At 39.3% G+C, this 19,518-nt stretch overlaps 1 protein-coding gene across 4 annotated transcripts in view; it reads right to left on the bottom strand.

Annotated features, from left to right (window-relative positions):
• The window catches only part of CCSER1 (coiled-coil serine rich protein 1), a 1,308,992-nt gene extending 1,296,631 nt beyond the window's left edge, over positions 1–12,361 (bottom strand). For all 4 annotated transcript variants that reach the window (XM_068542049.1, XM_068542050.1, XM_068542051.1 and 1 more), the window contains exon 1: positions 11,940–12,361. The gene's annotated coding sequence lies outside the window, so the exon portion shown is untranslated. The remainder of the gene's footprint in view (positions 1–11,939) is intronic.
• Between the last annotated feature and the right edge of the window lie 7,157 nt (positions 12,362–19,518).

The following is a 19,518-nucleotide window of genomic DNA, read 5'->3' as shown; positions in this document are numbered from 1 at the left end:
CCACCATTCTGTCTTCCACGTCACTTATCCATTCTTCTGCCTCATTTATTCTGCTATTGACTCCTTCTAGTGTAGTTTTTATTTCAGTTACTCTATTGTTCATCTCTGTTTGTTTATTCCTTAATTCTTCTAGATCTTTGTTAAACATTTCTTGCATCTTCTCGATCTTTGCCTCCATTCTTTTTCCGAGGTCCTGGATCATCTTCATTATCATTATTATGAATTCTTTTTCTGGAAGATGGCCTATCTCCATTTCATTTAGTTGTTTTTCTGGGGTTTTATCTTGTTCCTTCATCTGGTACATAGTCCTCTGCCTTTTCATCTTGTCTATCTTTCTGTGAATGTGGTTTTTGTTCCACAGGCTCCAGGATTGTAGTTCTTCTTGCTTCTGCTGTCTGCCCTCTGGTTTGAATCCTGGTTCTTCATTTAATAGATTTCTATATTGGTCAAGTTACTTAACTTCTCTGTGCTTCAATTTCTTCACCTGGTCCGATATGCTGAAGAACAGCAGGATCTGGCACTCTTGTCCATAAGCACTTTTTAGCGAGCTCTGAAGGTAAATAGTAAGAGTGAGTAGGCAAATAGCTGCAACCAAACCACAGTTTTTATAGGAGTCTTTCATCTCTAGTATTATTAGAAAATGACTAGCAATTGGGAGATTGGGATTGACATATATACACTAATATGTATAAAATGGATAACTTATAAGAACCTGCTGTATAAAAAAAATAAATAAAATAAAATTCAAAAATTCAAAAAAAAAAAGAAAATGACTAGCAATTTTTAATCTCTAAAATTAATGATGATATTATTTGGCATAATTCTAAATACTTAGTAAAAGAATTATCAGTTTTCCAAACTATGAGTTTATTTAAGATGGTTATAGAAAACTTTTGCTTTATTCATATTTTAGCACTTTTTAAAATTCTTTCTTTTACATCTAAGTTATTCTGACTCCATATTTTTCTCTGAGTTATATAACTAGCTTTCCCAAGGGGTAAAAATCACTAAAAACTATAGCTTTTCTTTTTATGCTTCATAATTGAAACATTCCTGCTGGCAATAGGTAAAAGAAAAAAATCAAAACAGGAAAGAGAAACAGCATGATGTACAGGATAGATAGTAGTTATACTTCAAAAACGTGAAAAGCAGAATTATAAAGTGAAAATATCCCCCATGAAAAGGCCCCACAACCATTTTCTATGGTTCATGCACTTGAAATACAGAGAATTTCTGACCAAAAGGAAAATTGTGGTACCTAAACTATTCTTGCACTGTCCCGATAAGGGAAGATATAGACAGGTACACAATTTACCTACATCATGTAAAAGTGATCAGTAAGTCAATACCACACCAGTGACAGGATGACTTCCATGTAAACAAAAGAGTTTTTCTATGATGACATTGTCACTTATTGCCACACTGAACATTCAGAGCAATGACATGTGTGAGGGTGGAGTACTGCAAACAAGCATACTTACTTTTATGGCAGTCCAGGAAGTCACTAATGTGGCTATAAGAAGACAGAGAAAAGTCTACCAAGTTCCGTTCTCACCAAGTACCATGGATAATGTGGGCACTTTCAATTGGGAACTAGACTGTAAGCTTCAGGAGGACAGAAACCGTATGTTTCATTAATCAATATATACACAGGTACTAGTAATATTTGTTTTCTCAAAGAATCCTACCAGCCTCACATGGCCTAAGATTTGCAAACATTTCAAAATGTGTATCTGGGCTATAGGAACTGAGAGGAGATCCCACGTTCCAGAAGCCTTAGAAAATGAATATGGGGTGGATGTTCAGGATGCTTGTTTGAGGACATGACAAGCCAGACAGTCCTTTGGCCCCCAATCTCCACATCAGCCTATGCTACTACTTTCCTTAAACCTTGCTTTCCCCTAGCGCCCATGGTATGTATGCCATAGTTCCTCCATTCCTTTCACTTTTTTCAAGACTTGTGGCCATTATAGGTTACTTGGTTCCAAGTTAAGAACACATTTTCAGTCCATGAAAAAGCCATGGAGGGCAGTATTCAAAGTGAGCCTCGATGTGATTAGCACTGGGAAGAGTTCACATAAGATGTACAGTATTCAAGTCACTCTTAAGCAGTATTCATTCATTTATCAATTACTGAGCATCTTCACAGCACAGAGTTAGATGAGCTGCTTGAAAAAGAGAATAAAGCACAAAACACCTGCCCTCATTAAGTTCACAATCCAGTGGGCATGAAGCACAAGCAAGCAGTGAATTATACTTTAAATGGAGATTTGATAATGATATATACACAGGCTGTTACTGAAACTCAGAATAGCTTTCTTACATGGGGTTGAGGTAAGCACCCTAGAATTTTACATTTGAATTGAGCCTTGAAGGACCCACTGGAATAAGCTAAATGATGGAAGGTTAGTCATTCCAAGTGAATGACGCAGCATCTGCGATGTCAGGCTCTATGATTAGCAAAAACAAAAACAACAAAGTATTTTGCACAGTTTTGCAAGAGAGGATTTTGGCAAGAGTCTAGTACCCTGGATAGCTCCCTTGCCTCATAGGTGACTGGAGAGACTGAGGTCTAGCAGATTGGAAGGGGGGCTGAAGGAGCTCCAGAAGTTCAAATTCACCAATCTTTCCTATATTCAAATTCAAACTCTTTGGCTTTTAAAATATATCATCCAATCATTTCCTGCATTAGACTTCTGGGACTACGTTTTGTGTGTCATCATCCAATGAACCTGATGCTCCTCAGAAATATCCTGGGAGGCAATTCCTTCCTGCTCTTCACTAGATAGTTAATGCTATAGTGTCTTTATCCCTTCAGTGTTTTGCGCAGCACTTGGACCTGGCACCGTCACGATTTCCCCCTGGGATGCTTCATGTTACACTCTCCCTCTGATCAGTTTAGACCCTCCCACTGCAGGGCCCTTCATTCTTTCAAAAGGTTGACTGGTGTTGTTGAAGAAGATATCTCCCAATACCACCATATTTACATCTTGAGGTACACTTTAGGAACTAACCCTCAAAGTTAATTTTAACCATAATGTTGCTATAAGTTTATATGTTTGCTGTGTACAAATCTGTAATGATTTTTTGATGGCCCTGTTTAGAAATCCATACTTTATGTTTAAAATTACTGCTATAAGAGGTACATTCTAACTTTTAAGTAACTCACTTATTAGTGAATACGTTTAGTTTTCTTGGGTCTGTTTGCACATGAATATAGTATTAAAAATTGAAAACAAAGTCAAATAACTATTCTTGAGCTATCTGCCCAGTAGGTAACATTCCTTTGAAAATTTAGGAATCCTGGTGTACAGACCCATTGGTTTTGTTATCAGTAAGATATTTTGGAACTTTACCAGAAATAAGTTACTCTTAGTCTGCATTTCTAATACTGAATTTGAGTTTTATTTAGAGGTATGGTTTAGAGGTATGTTTTTCCTTTTCTTAACCTTCTCATCTGATGTCTTTTCCCTTTCAAGCTTTTTCTGGATGTCCTAAAGAATACTGTGTGTTAGAAAAGAGTACTCACTAAACACATTTCATATATTCTGACTTAATGACTTAATGTTCTGGTCATCTGTATACCTATAAATAACAAAAAACAATCAAACAAACAAAAATACTTGAGGAAGAATTACCTAGAATGTCAAAGCCTACAACTGCATTTATTTCTGTCATGTTTTTACATTTGTTTTGATTTTATCTGTAAACCTTACATCGGTTTATGATGTATCATTTGCTGCTACTGCCAAAACCAAACAAAAACCAAAAAAGCCAAACACACAACAATAACAACTCGCTAACAGAATCACAGTATTTAACTCTCCAGGAAAGAGTTCACTGCAGTGAACAGATACGTAAGAAATATGACATGCCAGTCTGAATTTGGTTGATGAGGAAGGTGTATCACTAAGACTCCCAGAAAAGTTGAATTAAGCTAGTACACCTGGCTTAAACACGTCCTGAACAAAGGAATACCTCTAGGTTGCATTAACAAATGGGGAAAATCAGAGAAGGCATCACAGAGTCTGAAGTATGTTTCTTCAGCTGCTTGACATTCCAAACATATCATATTCGAATAAGGTTACACAAGAGAATGGAGAAGAGCCAGATCATCTTGAAATAAACAACTGACTTAGAATAAGAGAAACAGGCAAACACTAAAGAATCAAACAAGACATGGAAGAATCTGTATTCCACTTAGGTGGATTAAGCTGTTAAGGAATCATAGGAGGTACAGTCTTCTTGAAACAGACTGACTTATTCATAATAAGCATTTACAAAATGTTTGCTGTCAATGATGATGAATGAGGTAGCTCTGTAGTGGGGCACAGCCAGATAAGGGAAGGTAACATGTAGCAAAATGAGGCAGTCTGGTGATGGTCAGAACCTGGAATTAGACTTGCCTTGTAGTCTGAAAAGCACTATACAACCCCAGCTGTAAGTCCTTCCAAAAAGTCCAACCAACCTGTGTATCTGGGGGTGGGGCAATATGCCATAAGTGTGTGGCATCATGGAGGTCCAAGAGTGAGCCCTGGAAATGAAGCACACCTCTAAGAGCTGGAAATGAGAGCCAGGGAAGTAATTACTAGGGGCAGCCGGGGGGGAATCTGCTGGCAGATGAAAGGGCTCAGGAAGTGAGGTGGTCTCAGAGGCATGATCCAAGTCCTTAAAGAAATAAGAAGGCTCTGTCAAAAGAAAAGAAAGGCCTTGCTCAAATGCGATGAGAAACGGTGATATCGAGTAAGTTATCCAGATGCAGGGGAAAACATTAGGTGAGAAATCAGTTTCGGTTACAAGAAAGAGGCATTACTATAAATACATTATAACATTAGAGCTGGACAGCAAGGGTGGCTTGATGTTAAGTCCCAAAGTGTTGGGCGAGAAGCCAGTCAATCTTCCCGCTACACAGAAGGATTGGTCCTAAATCAGGGGCATGGCTAAGGTTCCAGTTAATGATTAAACGATTCCAGCAACAGAGAACAGATTCTGACAAAATCTACAAAATCTCTCACCTAAGAGACACACTCAGTGAAACACCAATTTTTTTCCTTTTGATATTAAGCATCTACTTTTATTCATGTTATTGACTGATTTAAACACCTTATGAAATATATAACTTTGTCCATTAGTCTAGCAGAGGGCTTCAGAATAACCACATTTAACTGTCCATGGACTTCTACAGAATTAGAATATTTAAATATTTTTAAATATGCCCTTTGCGGGGCTTCCCTGGTGGCGCAGTGGTTGAGAGTCTGCCTGCCAATGCAGGGAACACGGGTTCGAGCCCTGGTCCGGGAGGATCCCACATGCCGCGGAGCAACTGGGCCTGCGAGCCACGATTACTGAGCCTGCGCGTCTGGAGCCTGTGCTCCGCAGCAAGAGAGGCCGCGATAGTGAGAGGCCCGCGCACCGCGATGAAGAGTGGCCCCCACTTGCCACAACTGGAGAAAGCCCTCGCACAGAAACGAAGACCCAACACAGCCATAAATAAATAAATAAAATTAAAAAAAAAAATATGCCCTTTGCTTCAAACATTTGAACATTGACTAAACCCACATTTAAATAAATAAGTTGAAGATTAAAAGCCAAAAGAAACTAAACTGATAAGATCATATAATTTTTTTTTCTCATGGGAGACAGTTGAATTAATAGACCGCACCTAAGGTCAACGTTGCTTGAGCAAGGTTCTCAAAGCTCTGTGTGAACTTTTCCAGAAGATAAGCTGCATATCTCCAAATATGAAGAATATCTAATATGTTAATATTCTCTGCATAAAGGCACTCATTCTTAAAATTATACTTGGTTACATCTTAAATTTCCACTAATAAGTTGGGAGATTCTGACCAGCTGGGGTAAAAGAATTGTGATTGAGTGGCACTGACGGTAAAAAATATCAGTACTGAAAAGAGCAATAAGAAGACGGGAGGATCACCCTTACAAGTCCTCCATCACTTCTTCCAATCACCCAAGAAGCAACAACAGCACTGCTGAAGATAGTGGCAACACCGTGAGTAACGCACAGATATTGCTGGGCCCTGAGTCAAATCAGGAATAAGAAGAAAATACACTCCTTCACGTTTTCTGTCCACTGGTTTCATAATTTCTTCATCATTGTAAAAAAAAAAACAAAACAATGTTTGGTGTTGGTAGCTTTGGCAGAGCACAGAACAGAGTGTCGGTTTCCCCATCTCTAAAATACGCACAAAACTTTATAATGTTAGGAGAATTGCATGGCATAACATATATAAAGTGCTTAACATGGAAGACATGTTCAGCACATTATAGCCATTGCTGCTGCTGTTAATAAACATCTCATCATTTGCAAAAAATAAAGGAAAACAACGCCCGTGTTTACATATATTCTAGGACTCCCTTTATTTTAAAATATTTTTTAAAGCGTCAGTCTTTGGAAAAACATAAAATACCCTTAGAATGAAGGCAGACAGTTATTCAACCAATATTTATTTATGTGTTGGCCACCGTTAAGTCCTCATAATTCTGAACCAATCACACAAATACACATAAAATTAAACTGCAATGAGTACCATAAGGTAGAAGAACATGGAACTAAAACAATATATAACAGGGCAACTAATGTAGCAAAGGAGGCCAAGGAAGGTTTCCTTAGGGAAGGGATGATTGAGCTCATATCTGAAAGGCAGGGGTGGGGGGAGTGGGGGCGGAGGGAGGACGAAGTGAGGGAGAAGGATACTAAGAGAGATACAGGATTTGAACACATTATCTTTAATCTTGAAGGATGTACAGATGTGGTCTAAAATTTATTTTAGCAGTAAGAACATGTGAGAGAACATTCCACACTGGTGAAGCTATTGTTGAGCAGCTAAAATAACTGTAGTCTTACACAGAGAAGATGATTATAAATGCCAGGACGAAAAATATCACGAGTCAACAAAACTAAACAAAAAATGGTCAACCTCTGTACACTGTGCATATTTTTTGCCTTATAAATGACTACCAATAAGGTCAGTCTGAGGTCATTGCTGTGCAGTTAAATTCCACACTTATGTATTGCTTCCCCAATCAACAACAAATATGTGCACAGGAATTAGAAAGTCATTTTTGTTTTTGTTTTTTAATTAAGATGTAATTCTTCTGATGGAGAATGTGATATTTTCTAGGTCTAAATAGTTAAAGCTTAGTTATCTCTACCAATTGAGGAAAGTATTTAGATACAAAATAGGTAGAAAACAGAGTCTTCAAGTTTCAGTATAAAATATTCTAGGTCAGTGGTTCTCAAACTTTAGAGTGTGTGAGAATCACCTAGGGGACCCCACCGCAGAGTTTCTGATTCAATCATTCAGTGGAATTGCATTTTAACGAGTTCACTGGTGCTACGGCTCAGGGAACCACATTTTGAGAACTACTGCTCTAGGTTAAGTATTTGCCATTAGGTAATAAAATGTTTCCTTATAAATGACGTTTAGATTTTATTTAGTATCAGAACACAGTTACAGTGTTCAAATATATTAATAAGTTTAATTAAAATTTCAAAATTGTTAGTACAGTGTAAATAATGCAAAATGAAAAAGTACACTTTAAGTTAATCTAAATATAGGGCCAGAAATTTGGCCAAACAACAAACTTTATCTGTCAAAGACCTAAGCAGAAATGGGTTTTTTTTTAATTGTAATACCACAGACCCTAGTAAACATTTTCAACCACCATCTTTTTTTTTTTTTTTTGCCATTTTGTTTAGCCCACATATGAAAACAGCTTAAAATGAAATACAGTCATTTTAAAATGAGAATTGATAGCAATATGCTGGTACTGTATCAACTGCAGCTTAGACTGGTCAGCTTTACATTCTTATATTTAGTTTAAGCTACATATTGAAGTATGCTTCTTTTGTTAGTGTCTTTCATCAATCTCCTCATCTTTTCTCACTGCTTCTCCCACCGCAGACTTCATGTTTTATTGTTAACTGACACTCTCGCATAGTGAAGATAATATTGCTGATAAAAGCATACGTCCTCAATATAAAGCAAATAGATTTTGTCACTATCCAGTAGGGAAATCGTGCAGAAGCTGTCAGTCATACAGTAGGAGAGATTATCAAAGTGATACACCTGTGACATATAGTCCAAAACCAAACTCAAAAGAGACCAATTAACAGATATACTGGTCTGTACTTTGACTACATTGGAAATCATCCCATTCCTGCATGAATATGAAATAGGTGACTTAATAGGATTTTCACTTCTGTAATAACTCTTACCTATTCACTGTTGACAAAATATATATGCAAATCTTTTAATTCAACTAATCTGAAAGTAATTCTACTCTGTTATTTATTGAAAGTGATATCTAATATTTGTACTATTTCCTTATTGTCACCATATTTCTCAGGTGTCATATTGAATAGACAGGCTCAATGTCAATTCAGATCTTTCCCCTTGTGGTCTTAAAATGGGTAAATGCATTTTAAACAGTTTTGTGTTTGTTTTTATAGATATAAACAAATATATATACAAAGAGCAAATAACTAAGTTCAAAATGCTCAGAGACAGAGCATGCTCTTATTAGTAATACAATCTATTTACCAGAAGACAACTAAAACATCTTTAAAACTGTCACTGCAATTCTAAAATTGTTCCCCATAGGCCCTACATCATAGCTATATATTCATGGAAAATAATGTAAGGACAGATTAACTATTATGCAGATGCATTCTAATAACTTTAAAATAAAAATATTATAGAAAATATATTAATGAGTTACACATTTTATATGAATAAAATATTAAGCATTCAATGACTGCTCACTATGAATACAGTTGTTCTTTTACATATCTCATACTCTTTCCTTTAGAGCAAATCTAAGGAGGCCTGGCTAAGGATGTAACTCAAACACCTCACTTCATGTACATGCCACCTTGTTATTAATACGAAAGGCAATACTTTAGTGTGATGCGGTATATTTAAATATTTAGAGTAATTATTCTCTATAAATGCATATAAAGCACATTTTTCATTGAAAGGCAAGATAAAATCAAAAATTTGTCTTCTGAGGTACAGAAATATTGACAATTCCAAGAATGCAGCGTACAGAATGTTGTTCATCAAAAACAGACTCACCTGCACTTTGCACAACAAATTCAACCACTTTGCAATACCAAAATCTATTTCAAAACAAACTTATCTTTCTTATATCTTTTGTTCTTTTCTACAATCCCAGAAGACTTACATCTTATACCTTATATTCTCATCCACAAGCCACTAATCCTATTTATCCTTTAAGATCAAAACCAAGCAAGTCTTACCTACCCCGGAAGTCTTTTCAGACAAAATCCAGTATGAAACGTTATTGTCATGCTCTGAACTCCTGCAGTCTTCATTAGACATGCAATCTCTTATTGCCAAGGGTTGTTAACTCTGTTCAACCATGCGGATCAGATTTGCCCCCAACTGGAGAGTAAGCTCCTGAAGGGCAGGAAGCAAGTAAGTCTTATGTTCCTCCACAGTACCTAGATAGTATCTTGCACATGACAGGCCCTTTACTATGAACACTATGTGATAAAATGCAATAAGAAGTTCAATATCTATAAAATATAATATTTTTTTCATTTTCTACTTCACAAGTTTGATATAAATTAACATTCTACAGTAAAAAATTCATCATTAAAATAATAAACAGTTGCTGATTCTCTGATGGTGTCAAAGAAGTATTCATAAATGTGACTTTTAATGACTGCAATAAAATAATTCATCAAGCACATTTTAAAATTCCCCATTATTTCTACATTCCAATGATTCAGGAAAGTGAAGGTAACAGCCCTCAGAGTGCGGCGCTCAGTTCAAGTTTTAATGTGACATATAAAAACTGCACATGCTCCAATGCTAAAAACGTATTTTAAACCAACATGAATCTAACCAAATCAAAATAACAAATCCTTAACACTGCTTTGTCTTCCAAATAAACAGGACTGTTAAGGAAAGCTACTTTCGCACTGGAAAAAAACAACAACAGTTGGCATGTTTTGATCAAAATAAGGAGCTCCTTAATTAATACCAAATGAAGACAAATCACTCTGACAATAAGTTGGTCAGTCTACTTCTCTTTCTTCTCCGTGAAATTACTGAACCGGTGGTTGCAATATGGAATTTCAATGCTTTAAAAACATTGTACTTGGCAGGGCTTAAAAATATCCCAATTTAAAATAATAAGGACACTGTCCTACTATCTCCGTCACAACCCTGTCATCGGTTCTATGAAAACACAGGTTGCTACTTTTAAGAACAAACATAAAGTTGCTAAAGCATAGTTGGCAGACACTGTCCTAAGGCATCTCCAAGCTTCAAGTCATGTCTTTGGAATTTTTGCCTGTCATAAAGCAAAGAGAAAAAGAAACCGAAACAAATTAATTATGTTGTAGACTAGATTAATAGATTAATAGTATTTTAGGTCTTTTCTTAATAGCTAGTTCTAATTCTCATCAGTAATACTCGATATAAACTCACCTAGGTGTCTGCTTCTCTTTCTTCCCCAAGGCTTTTAATAAAACCAGCTTTATGGTAAAATGTGTGGGCATTATTTTTAATAGCCTTTCTTAGGGGTAGAAATGGAGGATACGTGTTACATATCACTGGGAAGGTATCCAACTGTAAAGATATTAGACATGAAAGCTGCTGAAACCAAGTAGGTACTTTCTGTCTGTAGGTGTTGTTATTGGTGGCCTGAAGAGGTAGGAGGAGTGGAGAATAAGTACATGCAACCATTAAAGGACAAGAGGTCAGTAACTTCTAAGAAGCATTTTTTTTCTACCTGTAAAATGACAAGTGATTTTCTGACTTCCTTCACCTCCTATTCAATGTCCCACGGTGGGGAGGGGAAATGGAAAGCAGAATTGCTTCTAATTCTGAGAAAGAAAAGGGGAGAGATGGGAGAGAGGAACAGAGAGAGAGAGGAGGAGAGAGGGCGAGAGAGCAGCTCAGGAACCACGGAAGGAAACCCGCAGAAATTTCACAACTCTTTGCCATAAATAGCCTTTCTTCTCACTCTGGATACCTCCTCCTCTACATCAGCAAGACTCAGCCTGCACGCGCAGAGCAACACCATTCACAAATCCCTCCGTCACCCCATCTCGACACCTGCCCCTGATGGCACTGCGTGTACGAGTCCTGGGACACATGCCAAAAGGTGGGGGGAGGCGGGGCACGGGGACACCTGCGGTTTCAGATCGGGACTGATTGCCTTTCCCGGGGAACCAACGCTTTGATTAGTCAGGAGCGCGAAAACACACACACACACACACACCCCTCCCCGGAGCCCTCGACACGCCACCACAAAGCAATTTGGTCACGCTAAGTCGCTGCTGTTCCTGCCGCCGCTGGGGAGCGTCTCGCCCCCAACCCAGGAAGCCAGCGCCGGAGAACGAGCGGGTGGAGGCAAGAGGCCGTCCAGGCTCGGGCACTGCGGCTCCCCGCCCCCTCCCTCCTCTTCCCCCTCCCCCGCCGCCGCCCCCGCCCGGGCGCCCGCAGCCCCCGGCGTCAGCGCTGACCGGCCGCCCCTACCTGCGGGAAGCGAGCGGCGACGGAGGGGAGCGGCCAACAGCCTGCGCCAACTCTTGCCTTCTCGGCCGGCCGCGCTCCGCATCGCCCCGGAGTGGCGGCCGCGGGGAGCCGAGCGCTCAAGAGCGCGGAGGAAAAGGCCACGCAGCACGCGAGGAGTCGCGCGCCGGCGGCGAAGCGAGCCCGTCCGCCTCCCTCCCACCCCGCCCGCGAGGCCAGGTCTCCGCGCCGCGCACGCCGGGCCCACGGCCGGCGCCCCTGGCCTGCGCGCGGGCTGCTCCGGGGCGGCCCGGGCACGGCGCGGCCAGCCGCCGGGCGGTCCTCGCGCGTCCGCCGGAGGCCAGCGCCAGTGCCGCGGCGACGCGAAGCGCGACCCTCCGGGCGCGGGGGCACCGGCGGCGTTACTACCTGGAGGGCTCCGCGGCGCTGGTTAGGCTTCTCCCGGGCACGCGGGGATTTCTGTCTTCGGAGCGCGGGGCTTGTCTTTCCCGGTCCCCCTGCTCTGCCCTCCCTCCCCTCCTTGGCCGTTGGGCTCCTTCTCTCCACTCCCAGCTGCACGGAGTCGAGCTGCGTTATTTAATAATCCTGCTCCTCCTGCCTGCGCCAGCAGAGCTGCTCTGCCTGAGCCACCGCTTCCCAGGCAGTCATGTTGTGGAGACAGGGAGAGGGCGAGAGGCGGACTGGCAGTCGGTCGGCGACCGTTCGTGGTGAGAGAGGGAAGAGCGGAGCAAGAGGAGGGCAGGGGAGGGACGTGGGGAGGCGCTTCCAAGTGTGTGAGTGCGCGGAGTGTGACTGAGCGGGGGACGAGAGAGCCACCTCCCGGCTAGGCCGCGCTCCCTGACTGAGGAGGGCGGCGGCGAGCGCAGCTTTTATAGGAGCGGGGTTGGGGGGAGGGGGGAGGGGGAGGAGTTAAACTGGGGCGGGGCGTGGATGGCTCAGAGCACGGCGCCCGGCCAACTGAGGCCGCGGGTTACCACGCACGCATACTCTTGCGTTAACGCGCGCACACCCAGTGCTGGCCCGTTGCTGAGTTTTCATTTTAGGGGAAGCCGTATCCGGTCGTGCTGACTTGGCTTTGCACTCAGCCCATCCTCATGAGTGCGTCGAGTCCAAGTGCATTGGCAGGGCAAAAGTGGAAGAGAGGGAGAGTCTGAAGCTCTGCGAAGGGGCCGCGGTAATGCTGAAAATGCACTGTATCTTTTCTCTCCAAACCACCGATGCTATTTCCTTTCTCTTCCACCTCTCAGGGAGGAAACTGTGAGGCTTCCTCCTCTTTTCCTTCTCACCCAGGCTATTCACATCCTGACACATCTCTTACCTCAAAGGCAGCAAGAAACCTGGCTTCCTTTCCCTTAACAGATGCCACCTCCCAACAAATATTTACAGCAGTCAGTTCTTTTGTAGGATAATGGAAGCAGTGGGACTGTGGCCTGGAGTGGAACTTGTGTTCCTGCACATAAGGTCCTCAACAACACGGGGATTACATACAGAACCAGTTACCATTTTGACATCATTTGACTGATGGCCCTCTAGAGATATTTTGCCAGTTTAGTGGTGGAGAAGACTTCTGATGCATGGTGCTGTTGCTTACCTAATTTATTTTCCCTTGGTCCTTTCTCCTATTGCACTGCCTCATTTCCTTTTAGATTTGCCCTGGGTTCTGAACTCTCCCATTCATCCCCTTCTTTATCTCCACTCCTGTATATTTATGTCTTTAGCAGGCAATAAAGCAGACGGAGTGCGTTTAACTCTGTGTGTGTGTGTTGGAAACATTTTTTAACCAATTTTGGTGGCTTGTAGGACCATTTCTAGATAGAAAATACATCCCCAGTGCTAACTTTGTACACCTGACATCACCTCCCTTACCCTCTAACTAGCCTCCTGCCCAGATGGTAGGATCTTTGTGATCTGGTGCACTCCTGTATTGGCAAACAACTTCCAGGAATCAAGCAATCTATGCTTCTTTCAAGTTTGTGTGTGTGTGTGTGTGTGTGTGTGTGTGCGTTCTAAATAATCTGGTCATAGTCTGACTTCTGAAATGTAAATATATTGAGTGTAAAAGCAAGGTGTACTTTTTGAATGAGTATTAGTGGTCGATGTGGATTTTGGTATGGGGACAACCCTGCTTTGGGGTGACAACTGTGGAAAACATTTTTTTCATAAACGTGACAAAAGGAAATTAAGAACATCTAGGAGGCTAGGGCTGACAACTCAGTTATTATATCTCCTCTCTTTATTAGTAGCTATGTCCACTGCTATGTCCTCAGGTTTTTGGTGTATGCCAGCTCATAATATATTCTCCATATACTTTACCTTTACCGTCAATTTTCTTTTGCCCTAATTCTCCCATGTCTCATACAAAGAGTTTAGAATCCATTAAAAGTGGCTTAAGTATATAATCAAAAAAGGTCAGCAAAGTTGGGACCAGTGGACAAATAGATCAATAACATAAAAATACAGGACATGATAGCTCCCTTGATCAAGCATTGTTAAATGGATATACTAACAAAGGATGTTGAGATTCAATGTGTGTAGGCCCTGTGAAAAAGCTATTACCATGTCTTCAATTTTGTAGATCAGGAAAGTCAGGTTTGGGGAGGTTAGGTAGTTAACATTAGGTCTCGTACAAATTAAGTGGTGCACCTGGAACTCAACCTAAGTCTGCCTTGCACTACTGTCCATACTCCCACCCATTCAGACCACCTGGCTTAGTTGAGAGTCTTGACAGTTTCTTTATAGCTTTCAATAATTATGGAGTAAGCTGATCTACAACCCCTCAGCATTTTCCTTCTACTTCCCTCCTTTTTCTAATGGTTTACAAAACTGTCCACCTTTTTAGGGTTAGGCAAGGATTTAAAAAGCCCTTACTACTTGGATTTACAGATGAAAAAAGTAGGAAACTCTTCCCTGAAGTCCTTACTAAAGGAATCCTGCTATCACTGCAAAATGAAATTTTGTAGAAGACATATTCCTGATCTGAACTTTGAACCTAGCAAATAAATATGTAGTTTATTTAAGAGCTATAAATAGGCATTTAAGAAAAAAGTTTTTCACCTTTAAGGAAGATGCTCGATCATATTGGGCAAGTTTTTGGGGTTTTTATCGTCCCAGTTCTCTATTTAATTGTCACCAATAACGGTAATTTAATAATGACTCTATATTACACAGTTCAGAATTATACATTAGACCAGATATTTCAAGGGCACTTTTGGTAACCACAACTGATTGTAATTTTCACACTCAATTGCATTCATAATTAGTGAGAACCATGAAAATCTGTCAGTTGCCTTTATTCATTAAGATATTCAGTAAAGCCAACATTCCTTCCTTAATTTTATAACAATTTTGCTTGCCAAATAAAGGCCAGAATTCATATACACTGGACCAATAAGCCATATGAAAATATATAACCTAAAATACACTTCTGAAAATTTGATTCATTTTAACTATTTCATATTTTTTGTTGAAAAAAATATCTGTACCAGAAACCCCATTTATAAATTATAATGAACAACATTTCAGAAGTTAAGTAAATGAATTATTCTCTTTTAAGATTGCTTAATGTTTCAAGTAGAATTTCCCACTTTGCTACATTTTCCTGATACAATTTGTGTTGTGATAGGAAAACAGAAAGTTAATGACTCTTTCCAGTTTGTTCATTTTCATCTCTTATGCTTGCTGCTGTTTGGTTCCAAGTGCATTTAACTGGCAACTTCAATGCAGATTTGGCATTGTACCATTTGATGAAAGCAGAAAAATTAGGTTGCCAATTACATATGTGCCCCTTATGTGCACTGAATTCCCACTGAAGTGATAAGCCAAATTAGAAATTTTCAGTAGTGGTACCTAAAAAGTAAAATTAGTGCCTAGGGAAATAAGGGAGATAGTTTTTCATTCCAACCCCTACTACTATAATAATAAAAGTCATAAGATGTTTTAGAAAATGAATTAACTTTAAAACATTTGCAAAACAATGTTTGTGGATGAAGTATCAGAAAAAAAATTTTTAAGTTACATTTTTTCTGTCCTAGTTCTTTTATCATCCTTTGATTTACTTCATACTCTATCATGATTATCCAGTCATTATGAAGAAAGTTAAATGAAGACCACTTCTCCCCTTTGCTTTATCCTAATAATATAAGAGAAATGAAAAAAAAAATTTTTTTTTTGAATATGGTATTAACATTTTGGATTTTTTCCATATCACTTAAAGGTAAAATATATTTTTGTGACAACTGTTGTAAAATTAAGGTGGCATTATGGGTACCTTATAGCAACAGGAACCTCGAATGGAGATTGAGGCTGAAGTTTGCACTGGATTCAAGATCAAGGACCGATAAGAAAGTGCGGGACAGGAGAGAGGAGAAAAGACTCAACTGCAGTTTGGGGTCCAGAGAGCACAGGAAAAAGTCTATGTTAATGTGAAAAACTCTCTTAACTGGGGCAACGTGTCAGGTAGACAGAGCACTAGCAGAAAAAAATTAAGATAGAGTTAATTTTCAGAAATCTGGTAATGACTCCTACTCTTGGTAAATTGTCCTTTTGCAGCAGAAATTCTGCCTGGTGACAGAACAGCAGGATCCATCATTGCCCTTGCTCTGTGGAGGAAACTAAAAGGGCAAGCAGGTCAACTGCCCAGGATTTCAGAGGGGAATCCTCTCCAGAAGCTAAGCCCAGATGACTGGGTCAAAATACTCACTGCATGAGCTGTCTTTGATCTGGGAGCTATGCAGACACCAAGGATTCGTCCCAAGGAGCAGATGTGGTAGCAAGACTATTAAGGTGAAAGCATGTCACTGTCCTTGTCACTGGGCTACCATATCCCAGGTTTACAAATCGAGCTAATTCTGAGCCCATGGGCTGACGGGATGGAAAGCAGAGGATGTGGAGAGGCATGGCTACTCAGCAACTGAGGAAATCCTTAATTTCCAGAGGAGAATATCCAGTTTAGAGGGCTGAAAAAAGTTGAGGTGGCAGAAGGAGGAGAGAACTAACGTCAACACTGATGTTCTCTGAATTTATGTCTCTCTATTATTTAAGGGAGATAAACTGTATTAAAAATAATGTTTATCAACATAAAACCAAAGGAGTCTTTATAAGCAGATTCACCAGTAGAAACTATTCCATGTATATAATTTCCTTATCTTTGTTTCTATTTCCAAACGTGATCAATGAGGTCTTACGGAAAATGATCTCAGGATTTCTCATCTTCATATGGAGTAATTTTCGTGTTTGAATACTTGTTTTGTTCTGATTGCAATATTTTTAAAAAAATATTTAACCCAGTTAATGGTTCATTTGTTGATGTCTATGAGTTACATCTATCAAAGTGATTTTTTTCATTGGACATTTGAGTTCTTCTATTATGATTGTCCCTAGGCATCTATGTGTTTGTAGGCATTTCATTAAAATAAATAGAACTTGACACATTTTTTTAGAGAGATCATCAGTTAAATCGTCTCTAAAAATAGTATATTGATAAAATCTGAAACTGTAACAATAAATCTGTGAATCATATAAATAGATCTAATTATAACAATAGAAGAACTACAACAAAATTGTAATAGTACTCTTTACTATTTAGATATATAGTAAAAATAGACAATGCTAATAAAATAATCTAAACCATATTAAACCAGTACTTAAGCAGGTTGGAAACTGGTCTTGCCATCTGTCAATTTCTATACTGGCAGTTTCACAAATGAGATGTCTTTTTAACAAAACATCACAGCAGGAGATACAGACATGTGAATTGTAATTAAAATGTGAAAAATGCATTTCCTAGCCTTTGTCACTTATATAAAGCTTCTCTTATATTGTGAAATTCTACCCTTAGGAAGTTACACAAAGTGGAAATAATGTTTATTTTGCCAAATCTATACATTGTTGACCATAATTTTAACTTAAGTAATGAATGCATATGCTATCATAAATTGAATTGTGGTTTCCTTATGTCTTGTTCACACAGTAATGAGATTCAATTATTTTTTAATCATCCAAATGTAGAAGGTGAAGAGGAATAATTTGTATATTTCTATTCAGTCTAGATCTGCTAAGGACTAATATTATTGCTTTATATTTACTTACCATTATATTCTGTATATAAAAACAACATTGAATTTTATTCACTTTCTGGGAAAAAATAAACCTAAATGAGTGCTTAATTCTGTAATGAAAAAGTTGCCTAAGTATTATATAATATTTATTATATAATATTTAATGTTTTCCTGGTTTCATAGCATTTACATAAAATACAAACCAAAATATGCAATGTAGGAGATGTAACTATGGTTAATGCTACATATTGCTATAAATTAATTGCTATATATTGAACAAGTGTTCAAGAAATCAGTGGTAGCATAAATCAAGTTAACAACATAGTTTAAACTTAAAATAAGACATTAGCACTCAAATAGATCTTAGTTTTCATTTTCACTCTCCATAACATCTTGAATATTTTCTAGAAATTTAAAGTTAGCATGTGTTCTTGACATTTGTCATTATGGGACTTATATATCCAAACACATTCACATCCCTGACTTACCTTTGGTGCAATGATGCTTTTCTTTGTACTGTTATCACTTACAAGTTTCCTTCAAATGTTAACATTTTAACAAACAAAATGGGTATTGAGATAGGAGTGAGTCATTAAATCACTATGTAATTATATGTTTCAAATACAAACTATTCCATCTCATTTTTATGTACTTCTTACAGTACGACGTTGAAACTGTTGTGATGGAGTGGTAAGGACTATGTCCCTTCCTCTTAAACCTGAGCAGACTTTTGTGACTGCCACCACTAGAATATGGTGAAAACAATGTTGTATAATTTCCTAGCCTAGGTCATAAAATTGCCATTTACTTTATCCTTGTTCCCAGGGACTGTTGCTCATAGAAGCTAATCACCTGCTGTACAGAAGCCATGCAAACTATGGAAGGGCCCACATGGAGAGGAACTGATGCCTTTGTCCCTCAGCACCATCTGACAGACGCCACATAAAACCAGCACCAGTTTGCCAGCCATGTAAGTGAGCCATTTTGGTAATAGATCTCCAGCTCCAAATCTATCTACTCCAGCCAGCCATGTGGAGCAGAAACAAGCTGTATTAATTGTTATTGCTGCATACCAAATTACTGCAAACACAGTGGCTTAAAATAAGTAGCAACTTATTAGATCACAGTTTTGCAGGCCAGAATCCTGGCAAGGTATGGCTAGTTCTCTGCTCATTATCACAAGCCTGAAATCAAGGTGTTAGCCAGACTGAGTTCTCATCTAGGGGTTCTGCGGCACAAATCAGCTTCCCAGCTCTTTCTGGTTGTTGACAGAGTTCAGTTTCTTGCAGTTATACAGCTGAGACCTCTTTTTCTTTTACGTGTGCCTCCCTCCATCTTCAAGCCAGCAACAGCAGCTTATATCCTCATGCTTCAAATCTTTAACTTCTTCTGCCGACCGGAGAAAACGCTCCCACTAGACTATAAGCCAATGGTGGGCCCATGACTTATTTGCTCATCATACCAGGGCCTAGTAGAAGCAAAATAATGTGTCCTCAAGTGACACAAGGGGTGGTGCATATGACTGACGTTTTATTCTCTTTATCATTTCCTGAAAATTATGTGTCATGGTGAAGCCTTATTGATCATTATTCCTTCAGGAGCCTTTATTTTCCTCCAAACCATTCTCAATCTTTCATATGTTATCTTTCTTCTGACTTGACTTTAAAAATGAAGGTTGCAGGCTTCACTGTAGCCACTCAACCAAGTACTATTCAGTCATATGAAGCAGTGTGGTGAGCTTTGATGCAGCACCACAGCAGGTTGTCTTAGTCGGTTCAGCTGTTGTAATAAAATACAATAGACTAGGTGGCTTATAAACAACAGGAATTTATTGCTTAGAGTTCTGGAGACTGGGAAGTCCAAGATCAAGGAAACAGTATAGTCATGTTCTGGTGAGAGGTCTCTTCCTGATTCAGAATCAGTGCCTTCTA

This window comes from Eschrichtius robustus, chromosome 4 (assembly GCF_028021215.1).
Source record: "Eschrichtius robustus isolate mEscRob2 chromosome 4, mEscRob2.pri, whole genome shotgun sequence".
NCBI classification, from domain to species: Eukaryota; Metazoa; Chordata; class Mammalia; order Artiodactyla; family Eschrichtiidae; genus Eschrichtius; species Eschrichtius robustus.
This window is presented reverse-complemented; position numbering and strand designations above follow the sequence as displayed.